At 38.2% G+C, this 19404-nt stretch overlaps 1 protein-coding gene and 1 long non-coding RNA gene across 3 annotated transcripts in view; one reads left to right on the forward strand and one right to left on the reverse strand.

Annotated features, from left to right (window-relative positions):
- Positions 1-19404, reverse strand: part of LOC100742419 (terminal nucleotidyltransferase 5C) — a 156762-nt gene that overhangs the window by 84021 nt on the left and 53337 nt on the right. The window lies entirely within an intron of this gene.
- Positions 6984-8814, forward strand: LOC117151321. Of its 2 annotated transcripts, XR_004461149.1 has the most exons (4): positions 6984-7357; positions 7478-7825; positions 7919-8362; positions 8456-8814. It is a non-coding gene; the product is annotated as an uncharacterized LOC117151321 (long non-coding RNA). The 2 variants fall into 2 exon arrangements; XR_004461148.1 differs by having other exon boundaries at positions 6990-7825; positions 8456-8806.

A 19404-nucleotide genomic window follows, 5' to 3' on the forward strand; every position in this document is an offset into this window, starting at 1 on the left:
GTCGTCGTTGACGGGCAGACGGGACGAACCGAAAAGTTGGGTACGAGTTTCAAATCGAAATTTCTGTTTCCGATCGATCCCGATCCTTCGAACCACCGTTGTTGTTAAATAGACGCCTCGTCGTTTGATTTCGCGGCAGGGATAGTAAACACACAGGAACGAGGGGACGATGCGAATGTCAAACCGTACCGTTTCTGACTAATGACGGAACGCGAGGAAGAAACTTTCGAGTACAACGTTGGTTTACACATTAACGACACCTCAAGTCGTCGCGGCGAACCAATTGACACTGACAGCCGCGTTCAACTCGAGCGCGCACGCACTCTACCTTCCCCCACTCTTCTCATCCACCCTCTTACTATACCTACATATAACTATAGTAACTATTCCTACCTCCTCTACGCCTGGCCAACGTCTATCCCCGTATTATCGTTCGTAAAACGTCATCCGCGCCGCCAATCTTCCCTTCGAAGCAGCGCTTCCACGCGCTCCTGAGTCACGATTCCACTTCGATTTTGACGTATGTATGCACACACGCGTTACGTGCGTAATAAAATGCCCGAAGAACGCCGGCCGGCGTACCAACACTTTACACAAGCTTTATTTTTAAATTTGCCAAACCGCGCAAAATTTCATATCAAGAATACCTGAGGCTTTTTGCTGAACGACACTTGTTCTCAACGTTCTATCACTGCGAGTATTACGCGTTCTAAATTGCAGTAATTATTTGTGACGAATCCTCAACTTCTCACTCGTCTGATAAAAAATAAATTTAGATTAGGATCAAGCGCAGTTGATCCAAATTATCTGAAACTCTTACATGTAAATGATACAAAATAGAATCTTCCTTCTGACTGAATCAACGTTTTACTGTCGTAAATCTTACGTTTTCCATGTTACAATTATTTCCGAGTAATGTTCAATCTTTTACTTGTACACTTTGTAATGTATGAAAACTCATATATTGAAATGATAATAAAAGTGAAGGAATTTTACGTATAATTACAATCAAATCAAGTATTCAAGAACGAAGATCGGCTATTAAACTGGATAGAAAAATAGAATATCACAATGGCACAGGTCTTTCAATTCGACACTAATCTGTACAACTAAGAGCGTTGTGCGCTGTAATCGTGTACGAGCGATTTTTATATTGCATAGTTCTTATCTAAACGTGGTTGTCGTCGCGGTTACGTAATAACACCGGCGATTTCTAGCGATAAAACAAACACATGCATCTGGCCGGCGTTATTTTTCTCGTCGGCGAAAATGTATTTTACGTATTTTAAACGTTTCCATCGACTTCTAGAAGCAGTCAGGTATGCTATAGGCGACTATAGCATACGACAGAGCGCGGGATCCGATCGTTCTACAATCAGCTGAATATTTCCACATCGACGATGAAACTTTTGAAGAGTTGTTGCCCTAGTTTTCCGCTCGATTCTACTCTGGCCAGGAATTTTCTAACAGCTGGTCTTTCCATCGCTTCCGCCGTTGTTAATACGGTTCGTGTATATATAGAAATTCAACTGGGCGACGCGGAAAAAGGAAGATAATAATTAATGCAATTAAGGCGCAATGTAACAGAAGAGACGACGTCCCCGATATAGACACTGGCTCACGAAAGTATTATAATGTTCGCCATAGGAAACTGTTGTGCATGTCAAATATAAAATATTCTGAAATCTCACATTTTTTGGACTAAATATTTGGAACGAAGATATTTACTGCAAAAGCAATATTTTTAGTCAAATAAGTTAAATTTTAAAAGCCACTAGGAGATCATAAAAATATTGGGAAATTTATGTGACAAGAAAAATACGTGATAAAAATTATCTACAGTGGCTCACAAAAATATTTTCTGTCGCATATATCGAATATAGGTGTAGTTATGGTCTTTGAAGAACTTACTCGAACGTTATAGACAAGAAATCAAATACTCTAGAAGCCTGTAAAAGCTATTTGAATCTATTTGAGGCTAATTCATTATCGAAAAAGGCGAACAATTTTTCCAAAAAAGACTCTTTGTATTCTAAATGGTAAAAAGTCTAACTCTAATTAAACCTTTCTTAATTTTCACTATGAATTTTCTGAACAATCTATTACTATCGGCGTTACTCTGTATATTCGTTGTCGAAGAATGTTACAGGCATAGGAATTAGACCGGCGGTAACGGGACTGGCGAACGTTCTAATTCTCGCGTAACACTCCGTATTTTCCTTTTTCGCGTAATGCATGCTATTTTCGTAATATTCACGCAAATAAACGTACGCGATATCAGTGGCCATGTATTAGAGCTAGAACCTAAATACGTGTGTTGCCAGCGATTTCTTTGTCGCATTGTGATGAAATAAAAAGACAAAAGAGAAAGAACGAAAGAAAGAAAAGACGTAACGCGGAGATATGCACTGCTGTGTTTCATTACAGCGGACACAAAAGCTATTTGCACATCGCTGTATTTATTATAAAATTTATATACTAATTAATTAGATCCAAGTATATTAAATTACGTATCATTTAGCACTGCTTCCATATGACCAAAATTTGATATTACGAAAATGAAATGTAGAACCTGATAAAAAAAAAAAACACATTGGAAAATAGGATTATGTGCAAACATTTTTTTGTAGTCGCTGTATATACATATGTATAATGAAACATTTTTGTACTCTAAAAAATTTTTTTTCAAACTATCAGTGAGATAGAAAGTAAAGAATCCTCCTTTTCATTGACACTCAAAGACTACTCGCATTATTTCAAGCAATGATATTTAAAATTGTTGGAATACAACGATATTAATCGCATACAGATGAGGTGATTGATCTAACGGATTCTTCCCTTCGTTGTCCAGCGATATCCCCACTAGCGTACGTTCGTTGTATGTACCGCGGCAGCTGGCGAGAATGCTTTTCCGAGAATTCGGCGGAAGAAGCGAATGGATGGAACATTGAGCACGTCGGTGTTGTGCCTAGACAGCGTATCGCTTTATATCGAAAAGCTGCTAGAAGGTTCCATGGCACGTGATGCCATACAGACATCTGCTCAGGTCACACTCTTTACCGCATAGAGAGTGGGGGTTCAAAATCTTTTCAAGGGCCATGGGTCAAGTCACTAAGTCAGTCAGCCTGAGAATAACATTCAACATCCCACAACGCTCACTTATATTTCTTGCAATTTTTGTTTAATAAATATCACATAATATTACTTCAATACAAAACATTGTGTCTTCCACAGATTATTAATCTTAATTTCGAGATTAAATTCTAAGAAAAATCAACAATTACACTGATGTCATCCTGTACTTCGTTATCGTTAAACTTCTGTTTTCAGGACAGAAAAGACAAATAAAAACAAAATCACATAAAAGCTCCGTTCCCCCGGCGGTTTAAATACAAAGAATATATTAAAACAAAAAATTTAAAAAGCCAACACATAGCATAGTATGGCTACGTCGTACCGTCGCGTATCGGTACTTTTGCCTAACACATCTTATCAAAATTTATAGTTTATTGTGAATACCCAAATGCATTAAAATGCATCTTGGTCTAATAAACGCTATTTAAAAAAAAAATCTTTAAATTTCTTTAACAAATAATTCAAATTTACAATCTGCTAATTCCTATAGTTAATAACAATGTAAATAATGGTAGAATTAACGAGAAATTAACGTGCTCTGAACTGAACACCAAGAGAAAATATGTCGTTTTAGAGTTTACAGAACTTTCCACTTATATTTTAAAGCTCGAACTTTGCTCTACGTTATTCCAAGGAGGTATAATTTTATGAATATGGACTTTAAGTGCGGGTTTAAAAAAAGATCGAATTAAATGCTTCTCGCTTATAAATATGCTAATGGTTTATTAACGTCAACAAGGTAATTCTTCCCCCGTTTCTTTCGATTATTAAATGCATATTGTTACACGCCTTGTCGCCCAAACGTGACAAGGGAAAGTTTGAACGCACACACTGGCGAAAGAAATAATGGTCACCGCTGGGGAACCTTTTGCATGATAAAAGTCATAATTTATAAGTTATAAACTTCTGTTACTGTTGTTTTATTACCAAACTCGTTACTTGCTATGCTGGACAAAGAGTCGATTAAGACTGACAAGTCGCGACATTTTACTGTCCACGTTAATTCTTTCTCTTGCGTAGCAAGTAACAAGTAACTCTATAAAGTTACGAAAATTCCGTACGGCAGGAGTTTATTACCTGAAACTTATGATCTGTGAAAATTCGTTAATTGATTGAATTTAATATTTCCAGCAAAGATTTATCAATCCTTAGGTAGCAAGTAACACAAGTTTGATAATAAAACCGTAAAATTGTAAAACTGTAAAAATCGTTTCTACGGCAAAAGCCGATATAATCTAAAACTTATTGCTTGTCAAAATTCACCAAAAAAACCTCAAGAGAATTCAAATTCACAAATACATACGTACGTGTATAGAAAAGACGCTAGATATTTGATAAAAGGACCGTAATCGAACGGAAATTGGCGTCGATTAAATAATCATGTGGTCAGAGCAGATGAAACACACCGAACCGCCATACAAATCGCAGAGCTTTCGACGCCGATGCAAAGGGAATGAAAAAAGATGCATCGACGAAGTTCCAAAGACACTTTTAGGTCAAACAGTTATCGCAGGTTATTGACTCTGCATCAGATCGTTACTTTCACGTCATAGTATTGGTCTGTGGTGCTTTTAAATGGAAGCCGCGGTTTATCTATTCTAGGATGCGCTACATTGTCAACCCGTGTCATTCATCGATGCTCGTGTAAGAATTCGCGCGTTTCAAATTGCTCATTATCTTTTGCAACTGGGCAACAGTAGGTAGACAAAAAAGGGGACAACGAAAGAGAGAAATGAATTTCATAACGTGTTTATTCGCAATCTTTAACATCGTTCAAAATGTTTATTTTTAATATGTATCATTAATATGTATCATTCTGACTCGAAGGGTAAAAATAATCTTAATAAAGATATGGACCATTGGTTTATCGCTAAAAGCTCGATAAAGCAAGTTTACGAGTCGCATACTTCATGAAAATAAAACACTTGCACAATAATTTGCCAACTAACGATTTAGCACAAATTAGATTACAAATTGTAGGCTAGAAATTTCTGTTTTACAACCGTCTAATTTTTTGTCAGATAGGATAGTCAGGTAACATTTTGTAAGCGAGGAAGAATTTATAAAATTCTAACTTCTTTAGCAATTTGTAACTTTATTCGAACGAGAGCATAACACCTATAAAAATATTACGTGTATATGTTGTGTGATCCATAAATCACCTAATCTTGGCCGATCGATGTAAGTCGTATTCTTATTGACTCGAAACAAAAAGGTATTTTTAATCCGGATACGGTCCGGTTTCTCGGTTTCAGGGAATATCACTTCCCAGACTTCATTTGAATTTTCGACCGGCTGACTGATTAACTCGAAGATATCGCATCGCGTCCACCTAACGTTGCTCACCGACTAACGAACATAAGTATATCTGTATGTTAATCGTCCGAATTGTTCACGTGAATTTCTGGAAAAACCGGTCGTTCCAGTATCCACCATGAAAGAGTCAAAGCTGCGTCCTCATCATCCTCTTCGCGATGAAGAGAAAAAGGAAGTTTTCAAGACACAATACGATGAATCTCGAATGTTTGCGCTTCGCGTGCGTGGTTGTTCATGTTTGTTGGTGGCTCGAGGATCTTTTATTGGTCCGTAGTGGAAAAATTTTTTTCAAGCAAACAACTTTTATCTGCGCGCGATGCGATATAATTTTGATACATTTTTAAAAATATGTATTTGGAGGTGGAATTTGTACATCGTTTTTGTTACGAAATGAATGATATATAGAATGATATGAACAGGTACATTATTGTAAAATATCGAATAATACTCTTTAAAAAGCAATCGATCAACGTGAACTTGATTTTTATCTTAGGTGCTTCTGGAAAATTTGAAGTACAATTTTGAATAAAAATGTGAAAGAAATATCCACGTATATATGTACTTCGTAATACATAATAATTTCTATAAAAACAACTAGGTCAGTGACATGCGTTAAAAATCATCAATTATATATCTACGATATTGTCTCTAAAAATGAAGTATTTACTCCGATACGAATGTCGTAAGTATTCAATCATATTACAGAACAAGAAGAATGCAACACTCACACTCTCAAAATGCAAAGAATATCAGTAAAATCATAAAAGACAAAATTTGTTTATTATGAACGGATCAAGTATAATGATCAAATCACCCTCATCATCAAAGAAATGTACTTCCCTTAGTTGTGTCATTTTTCAGCAATTCTGTCTTCAATTACAATCTACATCCATCTTTATTCAAAACGAAAAAAAGGTGGCAAAAGGAAAGAAAGTAAAAACAGTGTAATCGAAATATAACATAGAACGACACTGAAGAATATTGTGCAGCTGCAGCAACAATATGCTGCGAGAGGACATGTGCAGGAAACGTATGAGCGCAACGAAAGAACAACGAGTGGCACAGCACCGTGCTCGGCGAGCTCGAACGAGAAAGATTTGTTCATTATTAAATCATCGAGTAACTACCGCAATGTATTTCCTGAAAAATGTACTTCCCTTACTGTCAGTTGCCTAGCAATTTTTCCCCTTCCATTACGATCTATACCCATGTTTACGCAAAATAAAAAAAGAACAAGTAAAAGAACGTAATCGAAAGACGAGATGGAACGAGATCGAAGGATGCTGGACAGGAGCAGCAACAATATGCTGCAAGAGGACGTGTGCGGGCAACGTACGAGCGCAACGAAAGAGCAACGAGTGGCAGAGCATCGTGCGCTCCGAGCATGGGCAAAGTGAAGGTGTCGATGACGTAATATGCGGCAACCGTGATATATAGTTAGAGAGAAAAGTGGGGTTGCTCGTGACGGTAAAGGTGGACCGCGTAGTGGGGGGCGGCTTGTCACAGAGGCGATGGGCTGGGGGTGGGGCGAGTGCATCGAGTGCGCGCAAGCGCAACGACGCGCAACGCTGCGCTGTTCTGTGTTGCGCAGTCGCCACGGCGACCGTCAAGGACGTTCGCGCTCGGTGCGCCGCACCAAGCATCCGACAGAGACAGAGAGCAACAGTTAGGAATTACTCGAATAGTTCGGGATATTTGTGTAAAAATAATTATATACTCGGTTGCATTCTTTTTCGTCGAAATAATTCGAAAAGCTAGCCGAACGATCCGACGTTTCCTCGTAAAATGGTAAATAGTTTCCAAGTATATGTGTATTATGTAAAACAGCCAATGAGGTAATTGATCGACCGTATGTTAGAGAAATAGCGATCGAAATGATCGATACGTGTCTTCGATTTCATCAAAGGTATGTATTTCGAAAGTGACAGCACGTATGGCGGAAATTGTTGGGGTTAATTGATTCGATTTTAAGCGAGTTTCGTGGGTTTGATCTGAGCGTTGAAAGGTAAGGATGGTATGCTTTTAGGGATATTACGTAAACATCTGGGAAAGAAGCGGTGTGACTATGTTTTAGGAAGTAGATAGCTGTGAAAGTTTTAGACCTTTCCCTGGGTTATGTCCATAGTGATCGATGTCGTTACATCTGCCTATGCGAATATACTCCGCAATGTGTAATATACCGATGTTATAAGTTAATAAGTCGCGTTATTCGCGGTATCTGCAATGAAACAAAAACTTGTAGTATCTCTTGGAAACAACTGTTAACCTTTCACAAGTTCCTAACCTTAAATACCCTTCACGCGTTCTATTAAAAAATTCTCAATATGGTTTCTTGATAGAGCAACAACACCAAAAAGGAGGGATATAAAAATCGGTAAGTCAAACAAACGAAAAAAGAAAGCAAGCGAATGAAATAAAAGGTATATGGAACCAACTAAACACACTACTAAGACTAAATGTAACACAGACGCGTAGGAGAGAGAGGATGTGGCCAGAATACTACAAGTGTATACACGAGCGACAAAGAGAGCAAGTATTATCGAATAAGCGGGTGTAAGAGAGAAACGAAGAGACAGAGAAAGCGAGGGTTGCCGGACAGAGACTAGACGCTAGGCCAGCGACTGAGAGAACGAGTAACGAGCGAGATGGCGAATGGTCGTACGTAGGTTAAAAGAAGACAGATAGAGAGTGAAAGAGTGCCTTCTGTCTGCCGCACCCGCGAATCGACGAATTCGAGCCACTCGATCGGCCTCGAGCGGCCTTGGATGTATCGCGGCCGGAGTGCAGGGCGGAGCGAGATTGCTGTTCGCTTTCCAGGGTATTTCCATGGTACCTCTTGGAACAAGTTTCCATCTCTTAACCAAATGAGTCGAGCGTTTTCGCCAATGAACGATTGCCTCCCTCGCATATGGTGATCATACATCACATTGGATGGCGATAGAACCGAAGTTGAAGTTTCTTATAGAGTTGTATGTAATTCTATGGATTGTTTCTACATTTGTAGATGTGGTTTTGACGTTGATTTTGGAAAACATGGAAAATACAGAAGAAAATATGGAAAGTGATATCTGAAACCCGTAGATGCGGTGAAGGATGCTCGGTGCTCGGCGGCCTTGAGGAATTAATTGATTTTGGCCAGACCTATAGCTTCTTCAACTTGAACGTACTAAATTAACAATATATTGCGCTGTAAACGTCAAATTAAAAATATCCTATAAAAATGCAAAAATACGTTTTAATCCTTTTTCTCCTCTTTTTTAGACGAAGTTAACAAACGAGTAACATTATCATTTTAATTTTTCAGCAACTCATTAAACTGTAAACGAACGTTCTATGAATATGTAAAAGTACATCGAAAATCTCTTTTTTTCCATTTCTTTTTTAAACACAAGATCGCGAAGTTTTTGTATAATGAAAAAGGACACGCGTACATTGATTTTCTCAATTAACCGACGATTTAATGGCAAAGTAGATAGATATTAGAAAGTATTCCGATTGATCGTGCACGAATAAATATGTACGATCGAACATGCCTTCGGCGACGTGCAATCTCTTAAAATCCTTACGAAGCCGGTCTCACCGCAGTCAACTTTTACTTCGTTAGAAAAGTCCGGTGTCTATTCAAGGCCATCGGGTTATCGATCAAAGCCGCGAGCGAGCCTCTAATAATACGAAAAACCGATCCCTTTCATCAAGCGAATCGCTTGAAATTGTAACACAATATGCGTCGCGGTTTCTTGCGCGCAACAACGCGCCCGCGAACACGTCCGCCAACCGACCAGTGTTTAATTGCACGATCAAAGAAATCCTTCGGTTTTAATGCTGTCGAACAGCTGAAAGCTAACAGCTGTTAGGTGGTGTCGACACCGGTCGATCGAATTTTCCGCCATTGAATCGAATTAATCCGCCACCCGATTATCCGCAGATTAGCGTCGTGTCCTTTTCGTATCTGTTCAATTCTCATCGGAAATTTTACCGATTTTTTTGTATCGTAATATTGGTAAATCGTGACCTATTATTATTGACAAAAACTAAAAATCATTATACTCTGAAGTAAATTACTATGTCCTGTTAAATTATTATTATATCTCTATCGTAGATTTTTCTTCCATCTCTACGTAAAACTCGAAAGAATATAACCAAATTCGGGAGAAAAGTCGTCCAAAAGCGTAACTTCCCACGCTACGATCCATTCCTGTCCATTTTCTACACAACAATTTTAAATTTCCAAGATCCCACACTTCCCTCCCCTCTGTGTACCAATAAATTACTACGAGCAATTACAAGGACGCACTTTTGATTAAAGTCCGACGTTTCCGGACCATTTACCAATGATATACAACGGTAGCAACGAACGCCGCCTACGAATCACCGATAAATCACGTTCTAGTCGGATTCGCGATGGTACGTAATCGCTTACGGTTTACGCTTTTCGCGATGCGATCGAATTGAAAGGCCTAAGGTGTCCTCTACGCCCTATGCCCTACGTGACACGATTTTCAGGTAATCGGAGAACAAATGGACAATGCTGTTCGCAACGCACGCCAACATATACATACAAAGAACATACAGAGAGAGAGAGAGAGAGAGAGAGAGAGAGAGAGAGAGAGGGAGAGAGGGAGGAAACCAAAGAGATTGTAGCTTTTTTCTTTGTTCACCCAGCGACTAAAGTCACTGCAGGTTGGAAAAAAAAGTTTTGCATAATGCATAACCACAGTAGCGCGCGGCTACGCGGATATAGGTGCGAGACCGGCTAAATCAATGACCCGCGTTATAGTTGATCGAGCGTGTTTCGCCATCGTGGGATCTACGCCGTTTCTCCTCCTTCGTTCGATCGTAACAAAGACACTTTTATCTATGCACCCACCAGCCATATCCTCGTTGTCCATAACCTGATCTCTCTCTTTGCATAAATACGTGTATGCATCGACTAGGACAGATCGATCGTGTGCTTGGAGAAAGTACAGGGGAGAAGTTGATTTTAAACACGTAATTGTGATCGTGATTCATGGGGAAAATCGTGGTTTAAAAGTGCAGGTTACAGCGCACATTGAATTCTTTTCAAACGAGGATTCTGATAATTTCATGCGAACCGTGTATGATCTGAGCCGAAGTTTCTAGCCGATGTAATCGCGATTCACGGCGAAAATTGTGGCTTGAAGGTGGAAGTCGAAGTGTTGGTTATTCGCGTATTCTTTTTCGAGGAGAGTTCGGATAATTCGTTTCGGGTTGTATCGTCCGAGGGTCTGAAGTTAGAGGGAACATCTTCATACGACGAAATTGATTACAATGGGAAACTTGATTAGATTAGAGATATTTTGTGAAGCATTCTGAAATTTGACATCTTTTCCTTTAGTATTGTCTTTTAGATTCCGTCTCATAGCGATGGACCAATCCTTTGAAAATAAGACAGAATGTCTAGCGACCAGTTGTATTCGAAATCTGAATACGAAATCTTTAGGAAACTAAAGAAGCTTTAGGAAACTATAAAAATCTATTAACAGATATATTAAACGTTTCCAATTGTATCGAACTTTGCATCGTTCCTTCGGTCTCTTTAATATTAGGTCGTCCGAAAAGTTTCTTTCGTTTTATAAGGAAATATCGGATACACAACGTTTCCCGTTTTATATTGTTTTATCGAATTACGTACGATCCGTTTTGTTTTATCAAGATAAAGATCACAACGTCCGTCAGATTAGGTTTCATGTTCGTATAAAGATGCGTTGTTGTAAAAGACGTGTCTGTAAAAGAAAGATACTTTTCGGACAACCTAATACATTACAAACGACAAACGAATCCCAGAAACAATTGTTATCGGCGTCACCACCAAACGCTATGTCAGCAAGTACCTCGCTCTACCGACACGAAGTTACACAACGAACGATTGCTCACGGTTACTCGGAGTCTCATAATCGAAGCTAAGCATCGACAGATCGATCGGCCGCCGAGTCGATGCATCGGTCTTTAATTCGCCGGAAGATAATTAGAAAGTTTGATTAGAAGAAAAGAATAAATTGGTTAAAATCTCAATTGGAAAACACAATTCACGACGTGTTGCGTAAGATAAAGGTCCGCGAGCGTTGCAGCACGACCCGACGTAATCTTGCGCAATTATGCTCTTGCTGCACACTATTCGCAAGAATTTAATCGGTGATAAGCGAGCGGTCGGTGTGCGTGAGTCTGTGTGTCGCGGCCAGGATCGAGAAACGCGGTATTTTCACGGATATCGTTAGGAAATTGTACGAGAGTTTTTCTGAACGAGCGAACCGCCGCGCCGCTATCGCGAAACAGATGTCCGCGCGACGCTTGCGTAACGACAGTACAATTACATACATATACGTTAATAACAACGAAATCTGAAATAACAACGAACAGCGAGGGAAAAGAGAAATGCGATAAATCTGCGACGCTCGAGAGCAAAATTACAATGTAGAGATAAATCATGCTGTGGTACGAGAGTTTGCGAGTAAGACACATAACAGATAAATAATATAAAAGTAGGTAAATGAAAGTTAGTTCGAAAAGATTAGATCGTCTTAAGCGAAAACATGGGTCGCCTTTGGCAATTTTTTGGGGAGCAAGTTGTGAAGTAAATCGAAACTGTGTTCGAAATTATTTTATATTAGGTTGTCCGAAAAGTTTCTTTCGTTTCATAAGGTGATAATAGACGAACAACAATTTCTGTTTTATATTATTTTATTGAATTAAGTATGATCCATTTCGTTATATTTCTATTATTATCTTCGTGCATAATTCGATAAACTAATATAAAACAAAAAACATTGTGCGTCTATTATTTCCTTATAAAACGGAAGAACGTTTTTCGGACAACCTAATATATCTCGGTGAGTATAGAAGTATATTTTCAACAAAATAACGGTGTTCGATTAACTTGTTTGGCGGCAAAAATAGCGGGGAGAACTGGTTGACACGTTTATCGAATCTCTTCGTGTACTTTTTTAAAATTTTATTAAAATCTCACCTTTGTGATATTGCATAATTAAATTCTAAAGCAAAAGAAGAAAGAAGAAGCTTTTCATCCTCCGAAATAGTTCTTAAATATAGTTCTATGCCTGTAACACGACAAGATATGAGGAGTATGATGTAACGAGAAGAAAGGAATTATTCAAACTTTTCAAGAGCAAGAACAGAAGTTGGTCGTTTTTTGTCTCCGAGAGCGACTCTTTCTTTCTTTCTTTCTTTTCCTTCTTTTTTTCTTTTCCTCCAGTCAAAGGAGCTACTATTCACTGGAAACCTGCGCTCGTTAAAAATAACGATGCTATCTGCAGCGGCCGATCTCGCCTGAATGTTAATTCACTTTCTACGGTGGTAAACTGGTCAATCACGTTCCGATTGAAAAATGGTTTGACACGATTTACATTTTACGGTAAATTCGCTGGCAACGATCTACCGGATCGAGTTTAGCCAATACTCGGCGCACAGGCTTAGTCGCAGCCTTGAAAGCAGTCTCTTCCAGATTCTTGTTTTTTAGATCATATCACTTGGGATACGTAACGCAAGAGGTAAAGCAGGTTCATCGTGTATTTATGTCATCAGTTGTACGAGTGGTATGATTTAACTTGGGTCAGACGGATCTTGATCTTGGAAGTTGATAACAGCGTCGATATTGGCTTAAATAGCATGAATTAATTAAATATTGTTGGAAACTTCGTTATCTCTTATCATTGTTATAGCCTCAATTACTTCGCACTTTTATTATTCTTTGTTTCAGAATTTTTATCTTTATTTGAGAATTACAAATTAACTTGCGTAATATTTTATTTTTCCCCGTCGCGATAAATTAATAAAAATACTTTATACTTTTCAGAATTATTTATTAATATTAATGAAAGTATATATTTTTATCGCGACGACAATTACAAATGATATCTACATCGTATTTCAGTATAATAACTATTATATACGTAAATTGTAACAAAAAGAAAATACATTGCAACATATGGGAAAAGAACGTGAAATAACGTGAACGATAAATAAGAAACAGTGTGAGAAAGAGGAGATAGAGTGGATTGAGTGGAAAGGAAGAGTAGAAGAACTTTAGATATTGTGTATAATAAGCAAAAAGCAGAACCATGTATCTCGATAAGGGAATTGTTATCTTAAGTAAAAAGAATCTATTATATAAATGAAATAACCGAAGTTTCCCCAACAAATTAGAAGCATCGAGTGCGTATCTCTTTCCAGCAACGACAGATCGGTAGAGTCTTCACGCGTTTGTAGAAAATCTAGAGATGCAAAAACGTATACAGTATGCAAAGTTACGCGAAGCGTACGAAATAAAGTATTCGTTGTGACATTTACAGGGTGAGATAAGTTTCTCTGCAAGTTCCATTTCTTCCAGTACCTTCGTAAAGATACGAATTTGCACAAATATCCGCAATCGCGTATTTTTCCACTTCGACTGCACTTCCTTAAACTCTGGTCACAGCAACCAACGAGCAAAAGAAGAAAGCCAGCAATTGCAAAAAAACGAGCAATCGAACAATTAATAGAAGTAGCGAATTCTTGCGTGTCTCTAGCGTCTCAACTGTGTTAAGTATGAGCGTTTCTCCATGGAATCCCGACCAGTTCTCCATAAATATGCCGGCGACAAGAGATTCTTGCGTTCTCATGGCCGAACGATAGTGATCGCATGGAAGAAAGGAAAAACGTGGGGCAGCGCAGGAAGATGAAATGGATATCCCTCTTTCACGTTGAAAACCACGCGCGAACATTGCTGGAATTCTACCGAAACGTGGCGTAATGCAACGCAGGTTGCCGATTGCGGTCCCATTGCACGTGATTGTAACTAAAATTGGCAGTCGGACGTACGAAATGTCGATGGAGCGGTATGGAGCTTAGGGGAACGTGTTAGTTGCGTTTCGAGCGAAAATTAACTGGTCATTGACGGGAAATGATGAAAACGGCCTGTGAATGTTCTAGTATGAGCATATGGTGATAATTTGATTGCTCGGGAAATTCATAGCGTTTTTAAAATTGGGAAATTTCAATAAGATTCGCGTATGACCGAAGAACGTGCCAAAAATACTGAGTCTCATCGTCGGTTGAAGTATGCAACGTGAGTAACTTTCATTTATGAGATAGAAATTATTTCGATTCTTGCTAATTACTTTATTTAATGATAAGAAACCTATCCATCAATGTAATAAATGTTTAAATCGAAATTATTTAGAGCACAGAAAGAACAGCATGAAGATTTCGCTTTTCAAAGTAAATAGACAGGAATGCTAAAATAGTCTTTGAAGGGGAAATTTCATCCTGAATTACTCTTCCTTTTATAAATAATTCGATATTGCCAGGGTCTACATGCAAAACATCAAAGAGATGTTTCCACTCTTGCGAATCTACGTTTCGCTTCATCAAAGAAATTTCAATTTCTCCTTGAAATTCTTTGAGAAATTCGTAGAAAAATTGAATACAAAATGTTCTGATTAAAGAAAGGCAGAACGGATCGAGTTACTTTCCAAAAGTTGATTTCCACCTAAGGATCCTTTGTTACCAGATAGAAACCGCTACTGTGCCTAAAGATACACAAGTCTGTACTTGTATAACAACTGCAAACACGATGTTCGATCGTTGTCTAACATCTTGCCTCTATTCGTGCTTGTAATCGAAGCCCAACATTGATTGGCACGATACCGTGCGTACAAAGGATAAACGTTAGAGTACGGTGTTGTCTTTTAAGTGTCATTCGGTGCATTGCTTGTAACACAATATGAATTGTGTACCTGAATCGATATGAACATTCTTGAAAATCGTATAAAGCGTGTTCAGCTTTGCACATCAGCATGATACAAAGGAACGAAAGAAAACGTGAATCTATTAAATATTCGTAGGTGATCTACTACTGTGACCATTCCTACGATGGATTCAAAGCGAATCATTACACATTTCCTGACGGAAGTGTTTCGATTAGAATTTTATGAACATGGATTTTTCTAAAAATAGAAATCTGTCAAGTGACTAAGCACGAGCACCCATTGTTCTTAGTCATACAGGCACAACTTTAAGAAAAAACAAATTACTTATTAGATCGTGGATTTTTATACGTTTGCATTTTATACAACGCACGTAAATGTAGAAAAATAAGAATAAAATAGTAACAATTAAAGTATAAATACAATACGCAGATAATTTATCAAGGATGAACTATATTTTGCGACGGTTAAAAAACTAGACACACCTTTGATCGAGTTTCGTTTATTATTAAATATCATTGTTTAATTTCGTTATCGAATATCTGTGAAAATATTTATAATTCGCATGAATATTCTACGAACCAAGTATTACAACCCACGTCCTGAAAATCTCATCTTTCACGGATACGAATTTTAATGGAATCTAATCGAGCGTCTTACGTTAGCCAGAGGAAGCGATTGAAAGAGAAATAGTACGAGCAATCACCATAAGCTGACCTTTGTATCCGTCTGGCAGGGAATGGAAATGTTTAATGCCAGTCGTACAACCAATTCAGACAATTAAGTCGGCGTCGTTTAATACAATCACGAGTCCGACTAATTAAAACTTTCAGTTATTCAATACGATAATCGTGAACAGTGGAAGGAAGTTAATGCCACAGGAAACGGTTTCGGTAGATTATACGAGTAAAAACATTTTCATGCCGGTTCAACGGATGATAAAACGACGTAAACGTTTGAGTTTAATTCCCGGTTTCCCCGACAGATATATTTATTCTGTGGTGTTGTGTGAGTCGTAATAACTATCCATTTTAACCATATTCCGGACTAATATACTTCTTCACCGTGTTGATGTCGAAGGAGCAATCACCCAGGAAGCAAGAGTATAACAGAGAGTAACAAGAGCATAATCGAATCTCAAGAAAATTGTCTTTGCGAATTCTTTACAAAAAATGAAGTGGATTTTTGCTTGCTGAGTGACACAATTTGTGTTTCATTCATCTTCGTTATTGAAAAGTATCGCGAGAATCACTTGCACTCGATAATCTTCGTTTATATCGGTTTGCTAACTAAGTAATTGCGATTGTCAATACCACCTAATGACAAAATTCGCAACCACTTGGTTGACAGCCTAATATTTACAGATTTCACGGTTCTTTTTCAAACATCTTACACTTTCACGAATATTGTCTGATTTTTGGTTAAAAAGAAATTTTTAGGATCATAGTCTTACGTGACTAGACTGCGGATGTTAATACGATTTTATACTTTTATGAATATACCTAAAGAGACGTAATTTAAATAGAAATTTGTTTCATCTACGTTCTAATGTCACGATAAGTACTCTAGTTTGGATGATTTATATATTCTTGTATATTATGTGTATTTTGTAGACTTTTAGAAATTCTTAGATCTTCCCAAAATGCATAAATATCTGCAGTCCATACACGACGCACGTTTGTTCCACAACTGTATTCAGCGACTGTCCTGAAGAAATGTAATTATTGTGAATATACTGTGGCGAGGAATTGTATTTAAATATTATAAATACGAATATTCCTAGAAAGACAGTAATAAACCTGTCCTCTTCACGATTACTGGATATATCTACTAAAATACAAGACCCGAAGAGTAGACAGGTTAAATACCTTCAAGTAGAATGTATTGGCCGATGAAATTCTTTGGTCATTGAAAGGTTAAACAAGAATGTTTGATCGGGTCGCGGTGAAAAAGCAGAGGAATAAGAATAGACGAACCTGGAGAAGCGGGAAAACGAAGCTGAAGTGGGCGGTAGTGGAAGATATCGATTTACCTGTCGTGGCTGCGAGCTGTTGCACACCTGTTGCTCATACAGTTGCAACTTTCGCTGGTCACTGCGCACGCGACATGCTCACCTATGGTCCTTCGTCGTGATAAATTAAACGGCTGGGTTACCGAACGATCGTATGCGTTTCATTCTCGATTCATCGATCATCGTTCTTTTTACGATTGGCCCTGATTGTCGACGCTTACTTGGAATCGATAGTTTTATGGAAATTCTAAAAGAAAAAGTCGCAGAGGGTGTACTTGCTGAGGTTTAATTTGCTGGGATCTACACGACAGAAAAACGACGACGAAAAGACACATCGTAAATATCTAACGGTGTTTGTAAAAATTACGTAGCTTCAATAAGTTCTTTATCTTTTTGGAGCTATCAAATGATCAATATTTTTTTATGACAAGTATAAGGTTTATGTTTGGATCGTAGAGTAAACCGTAGGTATTTCTAAGTAACTAAAGCAAGACTTGTTGACAGACAAACGATGAAGTTAAATGTTACGAAGATTTCGCCGAAAATATAATTTCTTATCGAAAGTTGTAAATAAGGTTGCGGTTCAACCGCGTTAGAAGATAAAGTTTGTTGTGCTAGAATTTTCGATGCCGCAATTCCTTGGAAAAACTTTCCTGTATAGACAAAACAGAATCTCTCTTTATTAGCGCGAACATCGTTCGATAAAGTTATTTCTTTCTTTTTTTTTTGTTTTTTCTTTTGTTTTCCAAGGAATAAATAGCTAGATAATTTGCAGTTATTTCCGACCAATTTTCAATCTAATTATTATTGCGGTTTGAATAAGCAGAAAGAATAGGAAGCCAGCTGCACGAGCTTGCAGCCAACGTTAAAATAATCTGCGGTACAAGTACGTAGGAAGAAAACGTATCAAATAGAATGTAGTAGACTAATAAAATCTAACACGAACAGAATCTAGTGGAATGTTTTAGAATGACCAGCCATCTAAAAATATTAATTATCACACTCGGAAGTAATGTATGAGAAATATGACGAAAAATAAGAATTTTGCCTTTGAAAAAATAAAAATCACTTGAAGTAGTGTCATAGTTGCTACAAGTTTCCAATGCCTGTGCTAATGAAATTTCAAATTTACATTATAAGTGCCCATGTAGGTACTACTTTATCATTGGCCATAGTACATACGACTGTCTCGTATCGTCTCGATTTACACGTCATAATCTTGGAGCGCCGTGAATCTTGAAGAGCCTCCAACCGGTACGTCGGCCCGTGACCAAAAATGCGCGTCACGGACCGTACGATCGTAACACGACGTCGCTTAAATTTTCTCGCCGCGATTTTTTCCTACGGGAAGGTGTCACGTGTTATGAGTCGTCACGAGTGAATTCTATTTACCTCTGTTTCGGCGCATGCACGATCTCGCTGGTAACCAATACGATTCGACACGGCTATCGTGCCAAAATAACGACGAGGCTCGCACGAAGAACGATGATCAGAGGCTGAGGACTTTTATGCAACTTTACATTCTTATACGCGTAATTGCAAAGCGATGGAGCCTGAATAGAATTTCTTTCGTTCAGCAAACATCGCGACAGCTGTGCTCGAGTATCCGAAGCTTAAAGCTCGATGTGTAAAACACGAATTTCGATATACTTGATTAAAGTTTGAAATTTGCAATATTACACCGGAAGAGTGGCATTTTTGTTGAAAATTAATTAATACGTAGCGATACGTTCGAATATTTGCAACCGTACGAATCTTTCTATTAAAATTCAATTTTCACCCTACAGAATCTCCCGGAGATAAAATTTTGATTGTTATTAATGACCGTTCCGATCGTTCGTTCCGATTTCTGGAAATATCTGTCGGTTGTAAATCGATCGAGTTCTGTGCCGCGAGCTCAGACGCGGAGAAGAAAGAAAGGAAAAGGACAGGAGGAAGAAAAAAAAATGTTAACGAAACCGGTAGCGGCATGAAGGGAGAAAAAATCGATTTTCCTGTCACTTGCGACCTTCCACACTTCGAAACTGGTGAAAACCGACCTCTCGAGTTTTACATTGAGGCATTACGCAGGGTGTGGTAGGTAACGCACAAGGTTGACTACATTCACGCTGGCGCCATTATCTACTCGCTCGAACGAATTGTTAAAGGAACGAGTCTTAAAATTGTCCCCGTTTCGCTATCGAAAGGCGAATTCGATCGGCTGAACACCGACCAACCCCC

This window comes from Bombus impatiens, unplaced genomic scaffold (assembly GCF_000188095.3).
Source record: "Bombus impatiens unplaced genomic scaffold, BIMP_2.2 scf_0144, whole genome shotgun sequence".
In the NCBI taxonomy this organism is placed as follows: Eukaryota; Metazoa; Arthropoda; class Insecta; order Hymenoptera; family Apidae; genus Bombus; species Bombus impatiens.